At 41.6% G+C, this 24,087-nt stretch overlaps 1 long non-coding RNA gene across 1 annotated transcript; it reads right to left on the bottom strand.

Annotated features, from left to right (window-relative positions):
* Positions 1–4,020: 4,020 nt before the first annotated feature.
* On the bottom strand, positions 4,021–9,880 carry LOC139704182 (uncharacterized). The gene is made up of 4 exons (XR_011706222.1): positions 9,774–9,880; positions 9,367–9,436; positions 8,822–8,963; positions 4,021–4,967 (listed from the first exon to the last, which is right to left on the bottom strand). It is a non-coding gene; the product is annotated as an uncharacterized lncRNA (long non-coding RNA).
* Positions 9,881–24,087: the final 14,207 nt, after the last annotated feature.

Raw genomic sequence — 24,087 nt, forward strand, 5'->3', positions numbered from 1 at the left:
AGGCTATCGTATTTCGACTTGTAACTTGATCGTTTGCTTCAGGACTTCCTATTAAGATTAATTTGGAGACAGGGAAGAACAAGGAGAAGGAGGAGGAAGGGGAGGAGGAAGTGGGCTCAGAGAAGGCAAAGAAGAGCTATTAAATGCTCTTCCTAAATGTAAGGGAACTGGATTGGCAACCTGGTATGTTCTTTTTACTTAGCCAAGGGCCAGGAAAATGCTGAATGAATCTCTGTGTGGGTTTTTATCTTAATGTCCCTTATATTTTAAATGAATATTTTGCTGAAAAACTTTACAGTATAACCCATTGATGATAATTCTTCAGGTGTGGATGAGAGCAGTAAGAAAGATCTTCTGTGTGTTCTGTATTAACACCACATCATCAGCACCATCAACACTGCCACCACCTCCACCATCATCATCACCACCATCACCATTATCACCACCACCTCCATCATCACCACAGCCACCATCACCATTATCACCACCATCACTTTCACATCATCACCATCACCATCACCACTCTACCACCTTCACCACCACTACCACCTCCAATATCACCACTACTCCACTTCACCATCATCGTCACCACTTCCACCACTACAACTTCCATCACTACAACTCCATTATCACCACTACCACCACCACCTCACTCCAAATAAGGGTGCATAATTTCTCTGGGATAAACTTTGTATACCCAAAATAGTTACTTGCTTTCTTCCAAAACCAATTAGACTGTAGCCTTCAACTTTTCTATTTTGAAGGAATTCAATTTCATCCTCAAACAAAGTCCCTGAAACTGAGTCTCAGGGAGAGGGATTCTTTTGTGAAATTTGCCTGGTTGGTGCTGGGTTTATAGTTGGGAAAAGCCAAGATAATAAGGCAACAAAGAATTCCTCCGTCAGGTGGACTTGGGGGAAGTCATACAAGATTTTCTGCTCACAGACTTGGGCACAGAAGACAAAGTACTGGGAACTTTAACTTCACATAGAAACCAAACACAGAGAGCTCTTTTGAAAGATACTCAAGGTCAGTGGACCCAAGCCTCCTATCCTCACCAGCCAGAGCCTTAGATGGGACAGAAAGAAGGTTTTATATCAAAGGCTAATGTCCATCTATTGAGGGTAAATTCCTGGAACACTGTATTGAAAGGGATGTGTGTGTGTGTGTGTGTGTGTGTAAGCTCAACAAGAGCAGAGAATACAAATACCCTCCCCCTTCTCGCATGAGTACATACATACACACACACACACATATTAGTGATTGGTTATAACTGTGTAGAAAAAGGAGGAAAATGGAGAACTTTCTACCACTTACCTTCCATCTCCATTGCTTCCCTCTCTTTTCCCAGATAGCCCATGAAGCTAGTAATTCTTCACTTACACTTATCACATCCGAATGCACTAGCCTCAGAGGCTTAATACTGTCTTCTGAAAACTTGAAAGTCCATTACTAATACATAGGTCATTGGTTCACATTACCAAACCAGATAAAAGCCTTATTTAAGGCCTTGAACACTACCTAGATGCACTCTCAGTGTCTTCACTACGCCTCTTAGCTTGAATTGGCTTTAATCTCTGAGTTGGTCAGCTTTCCGTCACTGTGACAAAACACCTGAGATAAACAGCTCACAAGGAGAAAAGATTTATTTTGGCTCACAGTTTAAGAGGTTTCAGTTCATGATCAGCTGACTCTACTGCTTTTGTGCCCATGGCAAGGCAGAACATCATGGTAGAAAGGGCGTGATCTATTCACATCATGGAGGCCAGGAAGCAGAGAGAGAGGGGCGGGGAGAATCTGGTCCCAATATCCCCATCAAGGGCATTCTCCCAATGACCCTACTTCCTCCAATTATGCCCCACCTCCTAGAGTGTCCACCACCTTCCCCCATAGCATTGCAGGCTGGTGACTAAGACTTTCTCAAATGGTCTTTGGGGGATATTTAACATATAATCCATAGTAATATCTCCCAAGTCACTTTCTGTGTGCCACTAGCATGGCTATTAGAAGCATTAGAACTCCACTCATGGCCTCAGGACTCCACTAGCTTTAGTTGGGGGAAAAATATTCTCAGGGAAGTACTGTGATTAGCTGAGCTTGAGCCATGGATCTTTCAATGCATCAATTATAGAGGCAGAGGGGGAACATAACAGCTTTAGTCAGATGCTCATCCCTCAATTCATTATTATGGCCAGAGAGATGAAGTCCTACAGGCAGAAGACTGCTCCAGCTCATGGCCTATGGCTGGATCAAGAGGCGAGTAGAGGAGGATGACTTGATACCTGCAAAGAAGTGTTAGCGTAGAATAGCTATGGCTAAGTCCCACAGCCACAACAATATGAGCCTACTTCAGAAGTGGTTTGAGGGCTGAGGATATAGCTCAGTTGGTGGAGTGTTTGCCTTGTATGCACAAGGCCCTGGGTTCAAATCTCCAGTAAACCACCAAATTTAAAAAAAAGAAAAAAACAGAAGGAATTTGAAAAGTCTACAATATTATATTGCCCAACTATTGATAAATATTATAATTGATAAATATTGTCAATAAATAAAATACTTGTTCTTGGCCCTGAAGACCCTGCCTGTTCTAGAGACTGTTGTGGCAGAGATGTTTCTAAGCTTTAACCTAAAGTGCAAACAAACAAACAAACAAAAATCAAGGATAGAAGTAGGGAATATTTATAATACAGATTCATGTTCCCAACCTGGAGATTGTTTTGCTATATCTAGGGCCCAGGATTTTATGCTGTTAAAGTCCTTTCCCCAGGGTAATCTTGACATTGCAGTTTTACAGAGTATACTTCCAGAAATACAGGTCCAGCACCTTGTTGGATACCATGACCCAAGGTCAGATGCATGGCCAAGTGCTGATGAGAGTGGGAGTGGGCACAGTAAGAAGATTCCAGCCGTTTCCAGCTACTTCACAGATGTCTCCTGCTATTTAATTGCAGGTTGAAGATAAGAATCCTCCTACACTCAGGACTTTGGTCCTAAAATGCCTTTTCATCAAAGTCTTAAAAGCCCTAGGCATCCATCTCCTAGCTACCCTACTGCTTCAGGTTCCCAGGAATTCAAACTTGCCTTCCTCCCTACACAGAATACTGTGGTCCTCTACCCAGATTCCCCTTTAGGGCTCATGTCTCATTCCCCCAGCTGCTGAGAATATGGTGGGTGAAGACCCTTAGTTGCTACCCTTGGACAGACAGCACTTCATCTAAGGTCATATTTCCTAGCAGCAGTCTGTACGCAGTGACAAGTCTCTCCATGCAGAGGCATAAAGGAGGCCTGGCTCCTTTCCTCGAGGCAGTATACCTCTGCACATCTATGCTATTCCTGTTGCCATTGCAAAGCCCTGCTTCCAGGTGTGGGTCTTGAGGGCCTTTTGTGATAAACCTCCTCCATGCAATTTCCATTTCACAGTGGGCTTCCCCGGAAGCTGACCTAAGACCCAGCCCAACCACAGCACCCCATCCTCCACAATGGCAGCCTCCTTCCTCATTCCAAAAGTTACCTGTTACTGTTTTCAAGTAAAAATTAGTTCAGCTCCAAAGATGATGGAGATAATCTAGAAGACCTTCTAGATTGTAAGTTTTCATTTCAGGAGAAAGGGAATGATTATAAGGATGGACTTGTAGGGACAAAAGTTTGATACTTTGATCCTGGCCAGTCAAATCATCTCAGAATAGTTCAGGTTCTGTTCATATGTGAGCCGTTGCTTTCCTAGGAGGCCACAGGAGGCAGTGCAGGACCAGGAGTTTGAGGAGTCGGGTGTGTGTAGAAAAGGCAGGGAACTCTATTTTTCTTGGAATAGACAGGGATGGGGAGGACCTTGGGGAACTGAGGACAGGCCAAGAACAAATAAATTCAGCTCTGAGAAATGTTAAAAGACAAAATTATGAAAAACCTAGTTTTGTAGATCTTTACTAGTTTTATTTGTGATTTTAGAATTGAACAGTGGTCTGGACCAAAAAATTTTTCAGAATGCTCTGTGCCCCACCATATGGACCAAGAAACACACAGGAAACGGACATGAGGCAGACATATAGCCTGATTGATTACAGCTCACTTGTAATTGGCAAAGATTCTGTATTTTTTACAAGAGTAGAATACAGTCTTTTTATGCATCGAGCTAGCTTAAGTTCACCATGTATGGAGAAACACTTGGACCAGACTTAACAGAGGTGCCATAATGTACAGATGAAGCTCTAGCAAGGACTCTGGAGCCCTGGAACCTACTCGTGGCTTTGCCAATTGTAGCAATGTGCAAGAGCCTCCTCTATGAAATGGGAGTGACTACCCAAATTTTCTCTCTCAGAATGAGATAATGCATGCAAACAACATGGAAAAGCTACTCTGCCTGTAGTCCTAACTCTTCCATGATTCTGAACCCTATACTCTCTGTCAACACTCCTAAAACCATGTAGAGCTGGAACCCAGTACTTTCTAAAACATTTTTGTGATAACAATTATGCCACTTATTGGGCGCTTACCTGGTACACTTCTTGCTAATGCCCTCCATAATAGATCAGGGAGGAAAAGCCCAGTAGTTCAGGTACATTCTTGGTGACAACCTTGTGAGATGTTTGTTGTTTTACAGAGGAAGAACATGAGATGGGAGAGCTTTTCAACTTCCTCAGAGTCACATATTTAGCAAGGGAAGGAGTTAGGACTTGAACCAGCTGTCTGTTATCAATGCTCTTAGACACTAAGCCAAACTGTCTGAAGAAAAAATGATTCCGATGACTACTTAACTATGTCATTTTAGGAGAAAACTGGGTTTTGAGTAGCTGGGTTGTGTTTCCCCTAGGTTTGGATAAAGGGTTAAAAATGCAGGGTCCCGTCCAAAACACACTAGTAACTTTCCCCTTTTGTTGCATTCCAAACACATATGTACTTTCCGACTGCTCCAGGGGTTGTAACATCCTTGCAGAGGCTGCGGCTTATGACCTATCATCACCTTCAAGATCAGCCTAGAAAGTAAGAAAAATATGATGTGAGAATTTTTCTCTCTCAAAGCCAGTCTTAGGGAGCTAGCCATTTTTAGAGGAAAAGCAGGATTGTTGAAGGGCCAATACACAGCGGGTTTATTTTAACCCTATGTGATGCAATAATAATAATAATAATAATAATATATTTATATAAAGTTCTGCTTAAGAAAAGGCTGAGGACAATTGGGAGTTGGCTGGCTTGGGTTTAAGAGGTGGTATGCAGCAAAACAACCAGCTATAGTTCTTTGGGGGAAAAGAGGTCTAAAAAGAAAAGAAAGCTCCCTAGGTTTAGGAAAGGGCAATGAAGCATATGAAGGTGTGTGGTATTATGCCAGAAGCAAAAGAATATTCCACTAAAATCACAACCCTAGTCATATGTTATTACTTATGCTCAGGTTGACAATGACTGGCACGGGGCATGAAACAAGAATGTCTGGTTCATGTAGCATCACTCTATGCTAACAGGAAATCATGTTCTTTTGATTCTGTTGATTGGTTTCCTGCTGAAGGCCATCCATGACAGAACAGAGAGTATACAAGACTATTGTCCAATTTCCATTTTCCCCAGTGCTTCTTGCTTTTTCTTGCAGGGGAAGCTGGCAGCCTTCATTTGATATAATAGGGCCCCAGTCAGGCACAAATAATGCCTGCAAGATTGGTTGTAAATGTTGCATTTAGCAGGTTGCTTAGGGAAGGAAGAAATCATTGAAATGCAAACGCATACACAAGTTCAAACAACCCCAGATGAAGCTCCATTTGTTCAGCAGCAAATGCATAGACTTGACTCATTCACTGCCATGAAGATCAAGGGCCTGCCTCACAAGGTAGCAGACCTGCCTCCCACGGAGCCCCTTGGACATGTTTCAATAGACTGGCAAAAGGGAGGGGAAGAATGAGCCATGTGAGTATTGGATGAATAAGTGAGTATTGGCTGAGTTTTGGGTCTCTTCCTTCATGGTTTCTAAGCCATAGCTTCTTGGAAAGTCACAGTTCTAGTAGAGTGGTTGGGCTTGAGCCATGTTGGTTACTCAGCATCATCTACCAGCCCATGTCCGTGGGCATGTGTGGGATTCTCAATGATCATGATTGGAATGTTTTTAAAAATTTTTTTAGTATTTATTTTTTAGTTGTAGTTGAACACAATACCTTTATTTTATTTATTTATTTTTATGTGGTGCTGAGGATCGAACCCAGGGCCTCGCACTTGCTACTGCTGAGCCACAAACAGTCCCTCATGGTCAGAATTTTATATTGATGTATATCATGCATAGTTTCCATTGATTTGACTTCAGAATGAAATTTTAATCTCTTCTTTGTTTTTCTATTACCTTAGCATATTGTCTGTAATAAAGTAACTCATTGGAAAATGATAAAGAAATGTACTTCATGTTAATAATGGACTTCAGCAAAATCATAACTGCCAGGGCATCTCCATCGTAAGCATTCCTCTTTGTCTCTGACCAATCAGTGGCTGCCAGGCAACATATAGAATCTCTCCTTCTCTATAACCAGAGACATGATCAGCCCCAGAGGCTCATCTTGAACATCTGTCTTATAGCTCCCCACTGGCTGGGACCATCATGCTGCATACCCTGTTTCAAAAATAATTGTAACAACAGTAATTATTTATGTCTAGGTAAGAAATAATAGGCCACATCACACAGCATATGGAGGGTTAAATTATAGATATTCACTCAATCATAGATTCTGCTGAGTCTGCCTTAATTCATCTCTGTGGGTGGCCACCCAGGTAAGAAAGATTTCTTTCTTAGTCCTAATCTACGAAATCTAAATCCCTTTTGTCAGAGCTATAGGTACAATATCCCTGTTCCCCTTATAATATGCACACACTTACACTGATCATACACACATACTTCTCTGCAGCCATCAAAGCTCTGATTGACTTTGGTGGGTATTGGGGAACCATGGGGGAAGTGGCTAGGGCCCGTGGTAGAGCCTTAGAGAGGATAACTAAGACCTCTCCAGCTGGATGAAGTTTCTTGGGGATGTATAGGAATAGGAGGGGGAATCTGAGCCAAGCCCCCTCCTGACTACTGGTGGGGCTGGGGAGTGACAGGGAACCTTGAGAAGCCAGCCAGGTAGATGCAGTGAGGAAGAAGGGGGTGCTGGGGAGGGCTGGTGGAGCTGCACCTTCCTCATCTCTGGAGCTTACCAGGAAGAGCTGGTGACAGTGGGACTCCCTCTGGTTGGCATGGCTCCCTCTCACACACTCCTTCTCCTCTAGCCCCAGCCTTGCTCAGCCTTTAGCAGAAGGCTTCACATTGCCATTCTTCATGCATGTTTCCCTTTCTCTCCCTCCCTCTCCCCCTTCTTCTTCTTCTTTGTCTTCCTCTTCTTTGCTCTTTCTCTTTCATATTGTTTTGTTACTGTCTTTAATAAAGACCTTGCCTCAGGGCTGCCTGGCCCTGATGGACTGGTATGCAGCCCTTACCGTAAGGTCAGCTGGGAGAATAGGCTCTGAAGGTTTGGCCAGAAGGTAGGGTCAAGAGAGCAGCCAGATGGCCTGGGTGTCTGTGTCTGTGTGTGCGCGTGCGGAAGTCAGTGAGTGCTGGCTTGGGTTTAGAGAACACAGGGCAGCAAGGAGGCAAAACTGCCCTTATTCTCAGCAGGGGGCTAGCCAGGCAGCCACACTCCCAGTCCAGCCTCCCTCCATCTGGGCACTCTAGTTGCAGGAGTCAGCTCAGTGCCTCATTCTGGCTTCTTCAAGTTGCTGGGTGAGTCTGGGATCCTGGCTGCCCTAGCAGCTCGTGGTCTTGGTCCAGGTCACCTTGGGTCTTCTCAAGTACCCACCTACTTCCTAGCCATGCCAGTTCCATTCTTGGATAATGCTCTTTCCCAGATGTCCCAAAGATCTGGTCTCCATCACCTGGCTTGTGGGACTGCCTCTCCAGGGCTAGTTAGTGACAAGCCCAGCATAGAATTCAGAACCCTGGCTCTTGAGGAGCTTCTTGACTTTTTCTGTTCCTCAAAATTGCCTTCCTTTGCTTCCCAAATGACTGCTTTTTTGGCTGCAAGTGTTGCTTTTTGTAAGAAATATCCTGCAATTCATTAGTCCAAGTCAAGCACAAGCAGAGCTAATCTAGTGAAAAGTGTTTTTTATTTGTTTTGCTTTTCTATTGGTGGTTTGAAATCCTACTGGACTCAGGACATTTCTTTTCCTGTTCCCAGACTCATTCTTGGAGTCTATGATTTAACTGAGATCTTCTACATTTACATTAAGGGACTCTAAACCCGAGGCTTAAAACACTCAATAATGGGGGATCAGGAACACCAAGGGGTCCCCTCTCCCTCCTCCTTTTCCAGTCAGCTTCACACCCCTGCATGTTATTTCAGGAAAGAAGAATCACAGAGTAGAGCTGAGCAGCTGCAAGAGTCAGGACCCCATGACCAGTGGTTGGGTCCCACTCCTGTGCTCTCCCCTTCATGTGCATCTAAGGGTTCAAGTTTGCAGAGTCCTAGGCCTGAGCATTCTGAATGTATTTCTGGTAATAAGTCAAAAGGGTTAGATTCCAAGATGCCATCTGGTTCATTGTTCCTTTGTTGTTTTTCTCTTGTCGATTTAAACCCCAGCAGGGCAGGACTTAATGTCACTCCCCATGGCATCTCTGGGAACTAGAACAGAGCTGGAACTTTGAAGATGCTCAACAAATATTTGTGAAATAAATGCATGAGTGAAGGCTCCAACTCTTACACTCTAGATTTCTGTAATCACTGTGAGAGTTAAAGGGGCAGGGATCATCTGGGCAGTCCCCATCCCCTCACCACCAAAGTCACCAGTCATGAATTTCCCAGCTCCATTCAGAGATGATTCCTACCTCCTTAATGTCCTTTATTTCTTGCCTTGTTTTTCTTTCTGTTCTTGCATGTCTTCAACTCCCCTACTAATAACACAAGTGACCCATTTCCTCTGCTGTTTCCAAACCACTATCCATGCCATCATTTTCCCTTAGTTTGCCTCTGGTGAAAAAAAAAAAAAGAGAGAGAGAGAAATCCTTCCAGAAATGTGACTCAGAGCTAATCAACATAAATGTCATCCAAGGCCTTGGGGAATTTCTGGACCATGAGTCACATCCCCTGTACTGAGAACCTGGGCTTTAGTCAAGGCAGAAAGTTTCAAAACCAATACCCAGAGACACCCCGCCCCCACCTGCCCCCACCCAGCCCCTTGCCCATGGGCAGCAGGAATTTCTCCTTTTCCTTCTTTGTTGTTACTGCCCGTGGTCACCCTAGGTGAAGGCTTCTTTTGCCTCCTTCCCAGTGCATTGCCATCTCTAGTGTGATGGACTTCAGGAACCCAGCAGGAAATGCCCTGCTGAAACCTCCTCCCCAGCAGCTGTGGCTACCACTGTCGATTGCAGACCTGGAGACATAAGCCACAGCCGGTTTCGCCATGGACTCAGGGCCAGGGCACCTCAGACTTTCCACTCCAGCTGGAAACAGGACATGAAAGATGCAGGTTAGAACGGAGCCAGGGCTGCTCCGGTTAAAGGTTTCATTCATGAATGAAAAAACAAAAACAAAACTAAACAAACAAACAAACAAAAAAACACCCTTTGGTATTTAGACTACTCTGCTTTCTTTGTTCTTTCTCTTTCCCTTTTTCATTTATAGAACAGGTCGCAGTGCAGGTATTTGAAAATAGGAAGGGAGGGAGGGAGGGAGGCAGAGAGGAAGGACGGGAGGAAGGAAACTTAAAGCTCATCCAAGCGTATACAAAGGTGACACACACATGCCATCAAAATGGAAGGGAATTAAGTCTGTACTTACACATGACAGGCAGGGACAGGTTGAGAGATTTTTATCCAGGTCATGGGAAGGTCACTGACAAGTTTTTGAGGTCTCCAGTAAATAGGAAAATGTTGGGGCAGACTGAGCTTCCAGCAACCTTGAATGAGAGGAGCAGGGCACACAGGGCGAGGCACATGTGCTAGAGCCAGTCTGTTCCGAGGTTCAAACTATAAGAAGCCAATGAATGACCCACGAAAAAGGAATAATCCCAGCTCAGATGGGCATTAACAGATCCTGGTGGAGGGAATGATCGAACTTGCAAAGAAGCCCAGGGTATGGAGAGATGCTCACAGAATAGTAGCCATCATCACTGAGCTCAGTATTGGAAATGGCCAGAGTCCCTTTCTGTCACCCAGCTGGGATTTGATCAAGTGCTGTCAGAACGCACAGGACCAGAGGGAAGAGGAGGCTCAGCCATATCCAGGGCATTTGCCCTCCTATAAGGATAGTAACAGGGACAGTGAAGAGCCACTGACCTCCTGACGGGGACTTTCTCATCTAGCACTCAGGGGATAGAGGAAGTTTTCTTATCTTGTGCCTGCCTGAAGATGCTTGATTTGTAAGTCAAAACATGGCTATGCATGTATGGAAACATTAAATGGTACCCATTCAGATGTATTACTTTTTGTGTTTTTATGTATCAATTAAAAATAAATTTAAATTAAAACATGGTTTTGTCAGAATGAAGGAGAATTTGCACTTTGCCTAGGGAGGCTCCATTTCTTGCAACCCTGCAATACTAAAAAACAAACAAACAAACAACAACAACAAAAAAAAAACCCTGTGAACTACTTAGCAAAGAAAGAAAAATTTCAGGCTCACAAACTTCCAGGAGATGTTAGAATAGGCTTTATGGACTGCTAGGACCAACTACTTAAACACAGAAGTAGTTCCAGAATCATGCCCAAGTGGTGGGATACTACTCAGCCTCAGTTTCTCTCATCTGTAGAATGAAAATATCAACTTTCCCATTTACCTCCTAGAATTATTATCATGGTCAATTGAGAAAATACCTGAACAGATGTACTACCTACCATATGAGGCACGACATACCAAAAATTTAACACTTGTTTCAAAAATGTGTATTTTTTCCAAAAAGATTAAAACATTAGAGAGCAATTTGAGCATAATGCAAGTTTCTCACAGGCAATTTCATCTGTGAGAAAACTAGGTTAACATAGAAAACTGCACTAGGCTGAACAGAGCCTTGTCAGATCCACAAAATGCACATCTGCACACACTTCACAATCTGCCCCGTCGTTACCTTAGAGAAGTGTTATTCTAATTATCCTTACCAAGTGAGTTGTCCTACAAGATTGTATTTTGCTAGTTGTTAACCTCTCTGAACACAAACATATGTTCCTATTTATCTAAACACTACCCATTAGGCTCCACCTCCCAACACTATTACATAAAGGACTCAGTTTCTAGCACAAAAATTTTAGAGGACATATTCAAATCCTGGCACCCTGGGAATAAAAGAAATGTCTACAGATGGAATAACCTCAAGTGCTGAGAAGTCAATATGAATAGGCCTGAATAAGAACCAAGAAGAAACAGAAGAGATAGAAAGATCAATACTTCTATGATTAAAAACCAAATAGTAAAGAATAGAAGGAGAACATCTCTCACAAAGAGGTGCTGTCTGTACACAAAGACCTTGATGGAAATGCCAAATTCCACAGATGTGTCACCTTTTGTACTGCAAGTGGCTGGTTTGGTGGTTCCAAACATCACAACATCCCTACAGTTTCTGATGACTTTAGCTGTTGGGTTAAGCTCCAAGTGCAAATAAGAAAGCTGAGAAAAAATTTCCAGCAGGGATGCAGAAGTTAAAGAAGAGTGTACACTGGATCAAATTTTCAACTTTGGTGAAACAGGTACCTGTTATAATGTATGCATCCAAAGACCCACATTTCAAAGACATAAAAGCAAATTTCAGAATTATAGGACTGAAAAAGATTGACAAATTTGATAACCTTCCTCCTACCTCTTCATAGTAACTCATAAGTTGCAATCCTGCCAACAGCTGGTTCTGCACACAAATTTCAGGTCTTTTTTTGTTTTTGTTTTGTTTTGTTACCAGGGATTGATTGAACTTTGGGGCACTCAGCCACTGAGCAACATCCCCAGCCCTATTTTGTATTTTATTTAGAGACAGGGTCTCACTGAGTTGTTTAGCACCTCATTTTTGCTGAGGCTGGCTTTGAACTTTCGATCCTCCTGCCTCAGTCTCCTGAGCCACTGGGATTACAGGTGTGTACCATCACACCCGGCAAATTTCAAGTCTTTTGCAAGATAAAAAGCTATATTTATTGTAGCATTTTTATACTTCTAAATTATTTAACATGCATAGAATTGTGCTACCATTTTTATTAGACTTCTATCTTTTTTAATGCCACTGACAGTTTTCAGGTACTATATCCTGGCCCTATTTTTCTCTCATCCCCCTGTGATTAGTTATGTTTCATTTTGTTTGTTTTATTTTGTGGAACTGGGAATTGAACCCAGAGGCATTCTACCACTGAGCAACACCCCAGTCTTTTTCATTATATTTTTATTTTTGAAACAGGATCTCACTAATTTGCCCAGACTGGCCTGAATTGAGATCCTCCTGCCTCAGTCTTCCTGGGATTAAAGGTGTGCACCACCGCACATGGCTGGCCCTGTTTCCGCACATGGCTGGCCCTGTTTTATTGTACAATTTTGGGTAGCACAGTGAGTCTTATAAATGCATGCATTGTATGATAGCAGAACAGACTGTGGTATAAGGTAATATATAAATAAAATTGCTTCAACATGTAACATACCTGGATCTTTTAATTTCTACATGTTTCTCCCTCAGCCATTGGCTGGCTACTATAGGCTATAGGTGTGAACCCATAAATTAAACTTGTCTTTCCTCACTGGCCCCCCATACCAGAACCTCCCAAACTCCTCTTCTTTCCCTGAGACCTTAAGGCTGAATTAAAGTTCTTGACAACTGTATTGTGCAGCTACTTTGTGAAGGACTCTCCAGAAATTCCCTGTGTCCTCCAGCAATGCGCTCTTACCTCTTCAACTCCATGAATCTTGTCCTTGCTTACTTAAGACTGCCCACTGGAACCCTGAATCTCCCTGTGGTTTTTATAGTCCTTCCCATTGCACAAGCACTTTCTCCCTTTCCCCATGATCATGTAGCACTGGCTGAATTGCCAGGACTTCATCCAAGCTGGGCCCTTTCCTGGGAAACCAAAGAGCAGCCTGGAAAACTAGTATAACTCTTGTGTGACCTAGACTCACACTCACAGATGGAGCCTCAGTTGTGGGCTGGGCAGTCTCCAAGCTACCCTTGGGCTGTTCTGGAAGCCTCAGACCTCCTGCAGGACTAAGAAGATCTGCCTCTTCAGGAGCAGCTGAGACCAGCCCTGCGGGAGGTGAGGAGAGTGAGATGGGAATCAGGCCCATGGCTACCTAGAAAACCACTTTTTAACCACTGCCATTTGCGAAAAGCTTTTCCTGGGGAATTTTATTATTCTTTCCTGACTACCTAACACATGTCAGAGTTTGGAGAGTCAAGGAAATACCCCACTGGGTAAGCTTTATTTTACTTTCAAAAAGGAGTTTCTAGCCCTTCCTGTTTCAAAACTCCAGTCGCTTTGTCTATATAAGAACACCACTGTGTGGCTAGTTAAGACAACCCCAGAATGAAAGGTGTAAATTATGTCAGTCCAATGAGGTAGAAACTTTGAGACTGTTTTACTACCAAAGCGTCTAAAGGTGGCAATCAACAGAATCCTCCTGAAATCTGATAGACTTTAACCCCCGAATTTCAAATGAAACCTGTGCGGTTTAGCAGCAGTTTTTAAGGGGATAGCACTGAAGTTGATGAGCCTTTAGGACAACTGCATTTGATTCCCACTTCATCTCCAGATCTGTTGGCATCTGGAGATTTCACCTCTAAATCGCTGGCCTCAGTCACGTAAAGCAAACAGCCCCGGGGGGAAAGTGAAAAGTCCATGTTTATAGCCTGAAGGAAGTGGGTGTGTTGGGAAGGGGGTTGTGGAGGAACATTTGAACAGAAGTGCATTACTTTTAAGCAAGGCCAGACGTCCTCACTAAAAGTCAGGGACTTACCTAGTGACATTCCTGCTCCAGAAGGTATGGGAGTCCTGTGGGTAAAGGAGCTCCAGTAACAAGCTGAGTTTGGCCCTTGTCGCTGCTATCAAGTCACCTGACCTTCCTGAAGCCACTTTCTGTCCTCTACTTTCTTAATTGTGAAATAAGCATCATGGAACACCTGGAGACGAGAAATTACGGGTACAGAAAAGAAAAGATAGATGGAGTTTCAAAAGAGAAGTGCCCAGGAGCCTTTGGAATACAGGAAAAATCCATGAATCATTGAAATACAAAATAAGCATTCCTGAATAACTTGGCCCATGTATCTGGCCTGTGCCCTTGACCTCTGCCCTTTCCTGCAAAAGTAACTTAAAGGCAATGCACAAAAACCAGAAAAACTGGCACAAATGGTGTAAATTTGCCCTGGCTTCATGTCTAGTTCATCCCCTAGCAACTGTCCTAAAATATTAACACCCCGTACCAAGGGACTGCTATATTTCCCTCTGGAGATGAGCCACATTCTCCCATGAATGCATATTTACCACCCCCCCCCCCCAATATGATTAGAATTGTAATTTTTGACCAGATAACCACAGAGAATATTTTTGAATGAAACTACGCATTATTCTAGACTGTTCACAAGGCAGTTTCAGATGCTCAAAACAGTAAACATTTACTGAGTGCTTATTGTGTACCTGATGTTTCCCATGAACTCTCCATTGGATTTTTATAATTTTCCTAATCTGACTCAAAAATTGCATATTTTACCCACCAAAATATCTTTTCCCTGAGATAGCCCATACTCTCCCTTGAATGTTTATCTGCTTTCCTATAAATAACTCTGTGTCTGTAACTGGAGCATACTTAGTTCCTTTCTGTCATATATGGCAAGATACCCCTACCTGAGTCTAGGTCTCCCTTTTTGGTAACTCCTTGGACCTCCTGTGACAGCCTACTCATGAGTCAGATTAGGAATCTTATAAAAACCCAATGGAGAGTTCATGGGAAACATCAGGTACACAGTAAACACCCAGTAAATGTTTACTATTTTGAACATCTCAACTGCCTTGTGAACAGTCTAGAATAATGTGTAGTTTCATTAAAAAATATTCTCTGTGGTTACCTGGTCAAAAGTTACAATTCTAATCATAGTACCTCCATCATAGAGTTACAGTAAAGATCAAATGTGTGAATACATGTCAGGTACCTAGTAGGCTCTCAATAAATAGTATCTGTTATTGACCACCTCAAACTGTACAGGATTAGTTCTAAGATAACATGTGAAGAACACTTGAAAACGTTTGATGTTTCATAAAAAGATATAGCCCTCATACTTTTCTGCCTATTTGGGTCCAAGTAATAGGTTTTGGTTCTGATAAATGACTTGCTTTAAGCTCTGAGTTCATGAGGTCATACTTGAAAGAATCACAGCTGTGTGCTGGTTGTTTGTGTTAAAAGAGGAGGGGGAACACCCAGAGAGCAGAGACATGTATAAAATACACTTATACCCCCAAGAATTTGCTGGACGGCTCCTTCCCTCTGCAAGGGGCCCTAACCCAGGGCAGTGGTAAGCTCCAGCCTGCTCCTACCACCTGTGGGTGTTGTTTTGGCACCCTTCCTCTCAACTCCCCTTTGTGTGACTCACTGTTCAGGTTGGCAATGGTGGGGGTAATTACACAATGAAAGTTGGCTAATGCTAAAGTTTATGGATCTTTTTTTCAGCCATTGTTTAAACATTAACTATCACATATTGCCAGAAAGTTTGCTTCTTCTTATGAAAATCCTCTTTCCAGGGAACTTACAGACTGGGGACTGTCTGCCATTCCTGCTTCTGGCTTCCCTATGAGGGCCTGTTATCATCAGGCCCTCTGCAGAGCTGGGATCCTTCTGGTGGGCTTCCCACCTTTTGCCCAGGAGAAGAGGCAACAAGAAAACTGTCTCCTTGTCACTTTATCTTCTCAATCAGCCCAACACTAACACACAAGCTGCAAAGATGTAGACAAATTTCTTTATTCATGCATTAGTACACTTTAAGAAAGATGTTGTAGTCTAGCAAGGTCAAAGGCTGAAGTGAAAGTCAACTTTGGACTTTCTCTATGGGTCCAGAACCCATTTCCATCATACACTGCCGCAGTCTGGCTGGGCACAAATGCCCCAGTCTGGCTGGGCACACAATCACGAGCCACCACACAGCTTGTAGATTCAAACAGCAACTCTTTATTCCCGATCTCACACCAGCCGTCTACAATCACGTTCTGGGGAAATCCATGTTCTCTGCCCAAATCCACGTTCTCTGCCCAAATCCATGTTCTCTGCCCAAATCCACCTCCACTGGGCTTCTATCTCCAAAATATACTGTCTGAATCCCGTGAGAACTCAAGGGGAACTCAGGCAGCAGGATACGCCCTATTCCCAGCAGGAATAATCTTAAACCTTAAACCTGGAACCTAAACTGGGAACGCCCTAAACACGATTATCTTAAAACCACCGGGAACACCCTAATCTGCCTTGGTCCTTGAGCAAGGTCACCTACATTCAATGTCGCTGCAACATGTCAGCAACATGGGGTACGCTGGCAAGGAAACTGTCATACCTACTTGGCTAATGGCTCCCAGCAATACACACACACCCCAACCCCAGGAAAATGCTCTACCTGCTTCTACCCATAGGAAGAGATCTCACTGTAGAATGCTTACAGAAAGCTGCTATTGGAAGGAATTTGTCTCCTACAACCTTCAGCAGTGTGGACATTAATGACACCTTTAGCTTCAGAGACAAAGATGATGTAAAGGGATATCAGTAATTTTGTTGATAAGGTTGGATGCAAATTCTAGAATTCAAGATTAGTTTGCAACATTCTCACCAGTCACAGAGATACAGGATTGTCAATTTCTGTGCTATTAACCTCTTAAAGTAAGTACATCTCTAAAACACAAATAAAATTTTTTTTCCAGAAACAGTACAACTGAAACCAATGATTTTCAATTCTGATTACACCTTAGAATCACCCAGGGAAGTTTTTTGTTTTCTATTTTTTGTTTTTTTCTAAATGCTGATGCCTAGGCTCTATGCACAGCTAGGTTTGGGCCCAACCACTGTTAGTTTAAAGACTCCCCAGGTAAGTCTAATCTGCAGTCAGTGGAAACCACTGGTCTAAATCCCACCTGAGGGTAGCATCCTCAATGACCCAAGGACTTCTCACTAGGCCCCACCTCTTATAGGTTCCATTATCTTTCACCATCCTGGAGACACAGGCACCTTTGTGGGACAGACCACATACAAACCATTGCCTAGTACAATGGGCCTCCATCCTTACATCAAGATACTCTTAATTATCAAGGCAAAGAATTGGTTTTGATAAAAATTTTAAAGTACAAGCTCCCGTCTTGTTGAAGTACAGGTCAAGGAAGGGAAGAAAAAGATTACCTGTCATTCTATCATGCATTAATCATTCCAGTTTACCTAGTGATTCAAACATGAACTCAAAACTTGCTAACTGCTAGAAGACGGCACAACTGATTGAGTTTTATCTTTTTTTTTTCTGTCTCCCATTCCTCCCCCCTTTAAAATTCAATGATCAAATTATGAAGAGAACCAGTAGAAAAGAATAGGAAAAACTCCTATTTATTCAGGAAGTTAATTAACTTCCAGGATCACTCATGGTTACAGGTAACCATCCACCAGTTTGCATCTGCCCTCACCTGGAAGATGGAGGGATTTTCACACTTACTGATACGCTTCCCAGGAACTGATGAACATTGGCCCCAGGGCACCCCAATCAAGATTTTCTCTGTCCTAGTTCCATTGACAACTGCCTCTGGGAATTTCTGAAACCAATGATCCCTGACTACAAGGAGTTTTTCCTCCCAAGGCTTTGGATTGGAATTCATTGAGTTCTTCATTGAGTTAATTAAGGTCTCCATAGGCTCCATACTCTTCCATGACCAGAAAAATCCAGAATCAGAGTGAACTTCCCTGTTGGGAGTTGGGTGAGAAGAGAGAATGGGATTTGTCCCAAAGAGCCAGAAATGGAAAGAACCAGAGAGCTGAGATTGAGCAGTATCTGGAGAAAGAACATAAAAACAAAGATTAAAACCCCAAGGTCAAGGAGAGTAAGTAGAGCTGAAATGGGGAATATTTGCTACATTCAAGAATGGGATCCATTCACAGTGGGTACCATGGCAGAGGCTTCTAACTCAGTTAGAAAACACTGGGTTGGTGGAGGGATAGGCCAGTGTCAAAAGGAGGGTTGGAGGCTTGTCCAATATACACCTGGGCTATTCTCAACCATCAGTAGAATCTCCCATCTCTCTGAAAATTGATTTCATTTCCAGGAAAAAAAAAATTAACAAAACTTTCCTATCAGTGTGACAGTTGAGGTATAAATGCTGAAAACAGATTCATATTTGTAGAGACAAATCCAAGTGTTTTGTTGCCCATGTAAAATTTAAACACAACACCAAAACAAAAACATCTCAGTTTGGAATGCAGTCTGTTTGCATTCTCCAAATGTTTTGGAATGGTTTGTCAGATATTTAAACCCAACCCAAAGTATGTTTGGCTAGTTCTTAATTATTAAAATTTTGGGTAAATTTGAGGAAAATTGTCTCCATATATTTGTGATTCATTTGCATTCAACAAATCAAAGCAATCTGTAAATGCTACTTCAAGAAATCTTTACAAAATCAAAAAACAGAATGTTCTATTTTACAGAGTAAACACATTTAAACACCAAGTTTTTCTCATTTAGTGGGATTTGCCTCCACCAAAGGGGTTAGACTTGGCAAACTACAACTTTCTCTTCCTACCAGATTTATTCTATCATTTGCTAAAAGCCACAAAATTATGCTTATAGGTGACATTTTTTAGTGAATTCTTTTTTTTTTTTTTTCCTTTTTTTTGGCAGAACTGGGGATTGAACCCAGGGCTAGGCAAACAAGCCTCCGCCATGGAGCTACATCTCCAGTCCTAAATGTATTCTTGATTTGCATACAAATCCTTTTGCTCATATCAAACCAGTGTAGAAATTTTAGGAAGAGTTTCTGTTCTTTGTGTTATGATTTCAATCTCTATTTCTCATGGGATTCTATAGCACAGGGTTTTTGTTTTTGTTTTTGTTTTTTGTTTTGTGTGTGTGTGTGTGTGTGTGTGTGTGTTGCTCCCTTAGAAATATGCTGAAGTACTTTATTCATTGACTACAGTGCCTGAAAAAGCAAAAATTTATTTATTTCATAAGTTGTAATGACCATGCAAACTGCCTTGTTATGTTTAAAGAGAAAGTACATAAAACCCCTAAATGGTTGCTCATGATACCTAGCTCATTAACTTTATTTATTTATTTAGTCCTTAGTCATTACAGCATTTCTACTGGGAAAGGATAATATGTGAAATGCTGGCATTGCAAATACCAGTGAGGCTAAGTAAAAAAAATCACATTAGTTGACCAGATGACCATAAACTCTTGATTTTAGTCTCTTGGTTCCAGCCAGGAATCCAAACACAAAAACAGTGGCTTAAATTCAAGAAATAATAAAAACTCATATGAGAAGAACAGTCAAAATCTGGAATGAAAGGAAGCACAAGAAAGGTATGGAGACCAGATTCTCAATCAAGGGTACATTCTATTAAAATCAAATCCCAGGGGGGCTGGGGATGTGGCTCAAGCGGTAGCGCGCTCGCCTGGCATGCGTGCGGCCCGGGTTCGATCCTCAGCACCACATACAAACAAAGATGTTGTGTCCGCCGAGAAATAAAAAATAAATATTAAAAATTCTCTCTCTCTCTCTCTCTCTCTCTCCCTCTCTCACTCTATCTTTAAAAAAAAAAAAAAAAAAAAAAATCCCAGGGGCTGGGATTGTGGCTCCGTGGTAGAGTGCTTGCTTTGCATGTGTGAGGCACTGGGTTCAATCTTCAGCACCACATAAAAATAAACAAATAAAATAAAGGTATTGTGTCCAACTAAAAATGTATATTTAAAAACTCCAATCCCAGGTAGTAGACTGATTTATTAGTTATTGCAATTGGTTGTGTGTGTGTGTGTGTGTGTGTGTGTGTATGTGTGTATAGGACTGAACCCAGGGCTTTGTGCATGCTAGGCAAGCACTCTCCCAACCGAGCTATACCCCCAGTCCACCACCTCCACTAATTCTTCACCTTTTTCTGCATACACAGCTTGTCATGAAACTTTGTAAAACATAACTTAGATCCTTTAAAATGAGTGTTATTGAGTCATAACAATATATAAAAGACAATAAAATCCACCTGTTTTTAAATGTATCATCTGATGAGTATAATAAATACATACAGTTGTAGAATCACCAGCACAATGCAAATATAGAACATTTCCATTGCTCTAAAAAGTATCCTTTTGCTCCTGTGCAGCCAATCTCATTTCACCATCTCCAGTCTCAGGCAATGACTACTCTGGTTTTTGTTACTATAGCTTTGCTTTTTCTAGAATTTCATATAAATGGAATCATACAGCATGTAGTCTTCCACATCTGGCTTCTTTCTCACTTAGAATGCTTCTGAGACTCGCCATGCTGCTGAGCGTATCAGTGGTTCATTTCTCTTTGATACTGAGAAGTATTGCACTGTAAGGAAATACTATGGTTTATTTATCTATTCACTAGTTGATAGATATTTGAATTGTTTTCAGCTTTTAGCTACTGTAAATGAGATTGCTATAAACATACATGTTCATATCTTTGTATGAACACATGTTTTTATTTCTCTTATGTAAATACCTTAGAATTGAATTACTGGGTCATATGATAAGTTTATATTTGGTTTTTATAAAAAACTGCCAAACTATTTTCCAAAAGTCTGTACCATTTCACATTTCCCATCAGTAATGTAAGAGAGTTCCAGGTGCTCCACATTCTCACCGACAAATGGCATTATAAGTATTTTTAATTTGAGTAATTCCAGTGCGTGTAGCAGTACCTCATTATTTTAATTTGCATTTCCCTAATGATGAATGATGTTGAGCATTTTTCTCCATCCTTATTTACCATTTGTATGTCTTCCTTGGGGAACTGGCTGTTGAAATTTTTTGCCCATTTGTTTCTCATTTTCTATGGAGCTGTTAGAGTTATTTATATATTTTGGCTATAAGCATTTTATAAAATGTATGTTTTACAGACATTTTCTCCAAGTCTATGGATAATGTTGCTCAAATCGTCTATATTTTCACTATTTTTTAGTCTGTTTCTTCTGTCAATTTGAGAAATAAATATTAAAAATTTTCTAATATCATATATACTTGTCTATTTTTTCCTTTTAGTTCTGTTTCTTTATTACCAATTTTAGGATAGTATTTACAGAAAACTTACAAAGATACATACAACAAAGAGTTCTTCTATACCTGAACCCAGTTTCCCTGTTGTTAACATCTCATGTTACTATGATTCATTTGTCAGGCTAAGGAAGCAACTTTAACTAGAACTATAGTTTATTCCATTTTACTACTTCTTTCCTAATGTCTTTTTTCTGTTCCATATCCAGTCCAGGACACCACATTACATTTAGTCACCACATCTCCTTAGTCTCTTCCGGGCTACAATTTCTCAGACTTTCCTTGTTTATGATGACCTTGACGGTTTTGAGGTATACTGTGCAAATGTTTTGTAGACCACTCCTCAGTGTGTGTTTTAGTCAGCTTTTTCATCACTATGACCAAAATACCTGACAAGAACAGCATAGAGGAGGGAAAGTTTATAAGTTCATGGTTTCAGATATTCAGTCCATGCTCAGCTGACTTCATAGCTCTGGGTCCACGGTGATGCAGAACATCATGGTGGAAGGGCATGGCAGAGGAAAGAAACTCAGAATAGGGCCACCAGGAAACAGAGAGCATTCAACTCACTAGGGACAAAATATAAACCCCAAAGTCACATGACCAGTGATCCACCTCCTACAGGCACACCTTACCTGCCTATAGTTACCACCCAGTTAATCCATATCAGTGGATTAATCCATTCATCAGGTTACACCTGTCATGATCTAATCATCTCACCTCTGAAAATTCTTGCATTGTCCCACACATGAGCTTTTGGGAAACACCTTTTACTTCAACTATAACAGTGTTGTGGTTTATCTAATGTTTTTCCCATGGTTAGACTAATATTCTGGGTTCTGTGGAGGAAAAGACCATAGAGGCAAAGTGCTGTTCTCATCACATCATATCAAATGTTCATGCTATCAAAGACTTATTGCAGCTGATGTTAACATGGACCACAGGGTTTGGCCATGGTGAAGTTACCTTTTCCCTCCTTTGCATATTTTAAGTAATTCACTAAGCATAGCTGCACTCAAAGGGCAAGTGGAATATATATATTATTTCAAATTCTTCTGCAAGAGAGATGTATCTCTTTTTCCTTATCTATTTATTTATTCAATCATTAGTATATCCATGTTCATTTGTGATTAGGATATAATCCAATACTACATTATTTATTTATTGTTCAAATTGTTCCAGCTTTAGCCATTGGAAGCTTTTTTAGCTTGGCTCCAATTCTATCAGGTGTTTCGTGTTTTTAAAAACTCTTATTAGACACATACACTTTTAGGATTATTATATATTCCTGATGAATTTTCTCCTCTCTCATTAAGAAACATCCCTTTATATATCTGGTATTATTTCTTCTCTGTGAATCTATATTCTGAGTTCCTGAGACAGTATGTTTAAAAAGACCAGAAGGGCCAGGCATGGTGGTATATGCCTCCTGTAATCCCAGGAGGTTGAGGCAGGAGAATTACAAGTTCAAGGCCAGCCTGGGCAATTTAGTGAGACCCTGTCTCAAAGTAAAACTAAAAAGGACTGGGGATTCAGCTCAGTGGAAAAGTACCCCTGGGTTCAATCCCACACTACAAAGGTGGGGAGAATATAAAGGAAAAAAGGCCAGGAGGTTTCTGGAAGGTCTTTTGCCCTGACAGATGAATTGAGATCAGGGTTATCCTGGTTACCTCAGTCTGAGAAGCTGCAAAGCAAAGCTTGAATCACCATCATATCAGAGCCTGTCCAAGGAGAAATCCCATTGGCAAGAAGAAGCTGAATTGCTTGAAAATGTTTTCAAATATCACAGTCTTGAATCTCCTCAAACCAACAGGAAATTAAAATTCATTTCAAACTCCTATATCAAGGCTCACAAACCAGAATGAGTCAAAAATGAGATGATGAAATGTCAGGGCTGATTTGTGAGGTTTGGACTGTGAACTTTTTGGTTACTCCCTGTCTTTTCTCTCCTGTCTTTCTCAGTTTCTTCTAAACTTTTCACAAATAATGTAAATCATGCCTGGCTGTCTGTGCCCACGATTCCCACACACATTGAGGACATAAAACTGTCCCAATGTCTTTCTGTCATTTTTTTCTTCACTCCTTTATTTTCCTCTTCTCTCAATCTCCCCTTTCTTTCCTCCTTCTCATTAAACATTTAATTTTCAGGCACTCACTAACCCTCAAGTACAGTATGGTAGTTGCTTTCAAACTTTTTATTATAACCAATAGTATGAAACACATTTTTACATCAAATCCAGTGCATGTTTGTTCTCTCTCTCTCTCTCTCTCTCTCACACACACACACACACACACACACCGAATTTCACTAAATAATCCTTATCTTTATTATGTGCATTAGTCTTCTCATACTGCTATAACAAAATACTATGGACTGGGTAGTTCAAATGACAGGAATTTATTTTCTCACAGTTCTGGATGCCAGAAGACCCAGCTGCAGGTCCTTCAGGGTCAGTTTCTTATGAGGGTTCTCTGGCTTGCAGACAGTTGCCTTCTCACTGTGTGTGTGTGTGTGTGTGTGTGTGTGTGTGTCTGTATGAGAGAGAGTGCTCTTGTGTCTCTTTTTATGAGGACACTGATCCTTATGAAGGCCACTGGGCATATATGTGAAACATACAGAGAACACATGAGGAGTTTAAAGGCAAAGACCCTATCTTCTAGAGGCTTATGTTTTGAATGGGAGAGTGAGCATGGCCTCCAATTGCCACAGCCGAGGCAGCGTGGGGAATATGCTTATTGGGAGCAGAGCAGAGTTTGTCCAGAGGCAGCAGAGATGCAGGATAGAGGAGATAGGATTCGAGGCACCCAATGGCCCTCATAAAACCATGTCCTTTGGACAACTTTCTATGGAGACACTTCTTCAGGATGCCTGCCTTGCATCTGCAGAACCCCATAACC

Source organism: Marmota flaviventris, chromosome 2 (assembly GCF_047511675.1).
Source record: "Marmota flaviventris isolate mMarFla1 chromosome 2, mMarFla1.hap1, whole genome shotgun sequence".
NCBI lineage: Eukaryota > Metazoa > Chordata > Mammalia > Rodentia > Sciuridae > Marmota > Marmota flaviventris.